The sequence below is a fragment of the Meriones unguiculatus genome, chromosome 16, assembly GCF_030254825.1.
Source record: "Meriones unguiculatus strain TT.TT164.6M chromosome 16, Bangor_MerUng_6.1, whole genome shotgun sequence".
NCBI lineage: Eukaryota > Metazoa > Chordata > Mammalia > Rodentia > Muridae > Meriones > Meriones unguiculatus.
In genome coordinates, this window is record NC_083363.1 from 19,143,183 (window position 1) to 19,146,736 (window position 3,554).

General features: G+C 40.0%; 1 pseudogene; it reads right to left on the minus strand.

The window, feature by feature from the left end:
- Window positions 1-2,840: 2,840 nt before the first annotated feature.
- On the minus strand, window positions 2,841-3,250 carry LOC110558940 (large ribosomal subunit protein eL27-like; annotated as a pseudogene).
- Between the last annotated feature and the right edge of the window lie 304 nt (window positions 3,251-3,554).

A 3,554-nucleotide genomic window follows, 5' to 3' on the forward strand; every position in this document is an offset into this window, starting at 1 on the left:
AATAATTCAGAGCACCAAATGACCAGTTCATACAAATGAGATCACTGGCTTTTTGTTTTGTTGATAATGTGAGTTTTCACAAGAACTGCCTTTGTTTCAGCCAACAAGAATGGTAATAGCTTTAGTATCTATGTGTCACAGGCTTACTTATTGTGTTTAGATGATGTAAAATCAATTTAATTGTGCCCCTCAGAAGAATTCTGAAATTGGTATTTGTTCTGCATGTTATTGGAAAGCATTTGAGTTATATAACCTGCTTTTATATGGTTTTGTAGGAAGCCCTTGATATAGCTCTAACTTTTCTACTGAAATGAGAGTTGGCGTTTCCTCTAAAGGTTCTGACTTATTTCATCGTGGGAATAAGCGCAATTGCTTCTCTTGGAGGAACTTTGCTTTTGTGTGGAGAAGTGAGATAGTCGAACTGGTACCTTCCCGACATAAAAACATGCCATTCAACCAACTGAACTTATGTTTAGTTTTTCATTGCCAAAGGGAAAAGTCCTGCTAATCTTACCTGAGAGCCAGCATGTGGTACTTTTGTGGACTCACAGACCAGGGTGCTTTATTAGATTTCTTCTTCTATTGCTGTCACAAAATATGCTGACCATAGCAAATGACGGAAGAAATGGTCTATTGTGGCTCACAGTTCCAGAGGGCAAGGCATGGCGAGAGTCAGGAATGGTGGCAGAGAAACATCAACGGCCAATAGTGCCTCTGCTGGGGTGGGATTTCCTGGCCACCTCTCCTTCTGTGCTGGATTTTGTTTGGCTTGATTTTGCACATGTCTTGTGCATTCTGTGACAGCTGTGATCAATTCACGTGTGCATTTACCTTGGGTCTTATTGATTTATTATAGTTTTCTAATATTTAAATCTCTCTCTCTCTTTCTCTGTATGTTCAGGCATACCACATATATGTAGGTACCTGTGAAGTCCAAAAGAGGGCCTCACACATCCTTTGGAGCTGGAGTGACAGGCATTTGTGAAACTCCTGACTGTGAACTGAACTTGGGTCCTCTGAAGAGCATTATGTACTATTAACCACTGAGACATCCCTTCAGCCCATCTATCTATCTATCTATCTATCTATCTATCTATCTATCTATCTATCTGTCTGTCTGTCTCTCTATCTACCTATGTATCATTTATAATGAATACTTTATTAGTGAGCAATAAATTAGAGTGGTCTTCAAATAGTTTAAGATGAAAGGTTTGGTGTAGGTTCATACAGAGCAGGTAAAAAGATCCAAGAGCTAAAAGAGGTCACAATAAAGAATAAAATCTGGAATAGCTCTTCCAAATAAAATGTTAAATACACCTAGGCCTTTCCATCATTGAAGAGGGAAAACAGAGCCAGGCTGAGTTGGTGCAAGCCTTTAATTCCAGCTCTCTGGGAAGCTGAGGCAGGAGGATTGTAAGTGTAAGGCCTGCCTGGGCAACTTAGTGAGATGCTATCTCTAACAAAAAACAAAACAAAACAAAGAGCAAAGTGTAACAGGGGACTCAGGATGTAGTCCTGTAGCAGAGCACCTGTCTAGCCTGTGTGTGGTTCTAGGTTCAAGTTTCCTGCTGTTGGCAAAATTGGATTAAAAATAGACAGTTTCACTCTGTTTGACCCAATTGATGTAATTATGAATTGGGCTGTTAGTCTGGTTAGTGATTTCAAGCTTAAAGGAAATTGGAAGGAGTTTTAAAAGTCAGTTTACCAAAGCCTGATTTGGGACCACTGAGATCAGTAATGGGGGAGTCAGTGAAGGGAAGAGACTTTCTATGTGCTGCTTCCAACACAGCCTCTCTGTGAACTTAGTGAATCACTGGGTTAGAGCGTGTGGCCAGTGAATCTGCTCTGCTTATAGGCTGCTTAACTGATAAACAGGAGAAAGAAAACTAACCAATACACCCAAGAACAAGGAACTGTTCCCCCGTGAGCAAGCGACCATTATGCATCACTAAAAGGGACAGTGGGCAGAGAATGAACACAATGTTCATCATTCTTGATCAACATTGAATGAAAATTTCCGTCTCTGAATAGGGAATATGGTTTAATTCAGAATACCACTGATGGTCTGTAGTCAGCCAGACGCTCTGCTGGTCTCTATGAAATACAAGCACAACACTTAGTTTGTCTCTCTCTGTCTGTCTCTCAGTAGAATTTGTAATCCAGTTACTCTTCTGAAAAAGATTAAATATTATTTTGGAATAATAGAAAAATCCTGAACATAGAATGGTACAAGTCGCTTTATTTGTTGAGTATAGAAAAGGGATAAAGAATATATGTATTGAACTACATATAGCAGATGGTGGTGACACCTAAAGACAAAACTAACTCTTCCTTTTCCCTCTGCAAGAAGCTTGGACAAGCAAGCAGTTCTCAGCATCACTTGTAGCTAGAGGTGGACATGTGACCCAGTTTTGGTCAATGAAAGGTAGAGAGAAGTTTCCTGCCATGTTTTAAGAAAGAATGTGCGAGCCGCCTTACATGATTTCCTGGTTCACACCTTGGAAGGTTTCTTAAATTGGTGTAGCCAGCTGATTTCTCTGGAAGAATAGGAAGAGGACCCTAGATTCATCATCTTCAAGACCTATTGCTATTAAACTATTGACTCAAAATTGCATACTTTCTCTGTAAGAAAATCTGTTCAAGGCAGTATTTGTTACATATAAGTCGTAACATATATAATACAATTCAGTGCATGTTTATGTAGCTGGCTTTATTTTAAAATGAAGGTTTGCAGAAAAAGTCTATGATGCTTTATTAGTGGTTCATGACATGAAACTAAGTGGCACTGTGGTGAAATCTATTCTTTTTTTTTTTTTTTAAAGATAGAAATGAAAATATACCTAAAAGCAAAGCTTCTGGAAAAACCATTTGTTCTTCCCTGTCTTGTATAGTTCCTCAAATTTGACCTTGGCCTCTCGCCTGGCTTTGCGTTTCAGAGCTGGGTCTCTAAAGACATCTTGTTGACAACAGTTTTGTCCAAGGGGATGTCCACAGAATACCTTGTGGGCATGAGGTGATTGTAGTTATAAACTTTCACAAAGGACTTGATCTTTGGTCTCTTGGCGATTTTCTTCTTGCCCATGGCAGCTGTCACTTTTCGGGGATAGCAGTCAACTCCAGCCACCAGGGCATGGCCGTAAGGGCAATCTGAGGTGCCATCATCAATGTTCTTCACAATGACGGCTTTGCGTCCGGAGTAGCGTCCGGCCAGGACCAGCACTACTTTTCCGGGTTTCATGAACTTGTCCATTTCAACAGCAGGCAGCCAGCACCCAGCAGAAAGGAAAGAAGGACACTTGAAATCTATTCTTTTAAAAAAGATTTATTGTTTGTGTGTGTGTGTTTATAGACACTAGAAGAGAGTCTTGGGTCTTTGGAGCTAGAGCTGTAGATCATTGTGAGGGTTAAGAACTGAGTTTGGGCCTTCAGATAGCACAGTGATTCCCAACCTGTGGGTCACAATCCCTTTGGCAAACCTCTATCTCTAAAAATATTTACATATTTTTGAATATGTAAATAGTTATGCAGTATGCAAAAACAATTTTAGGGGACAC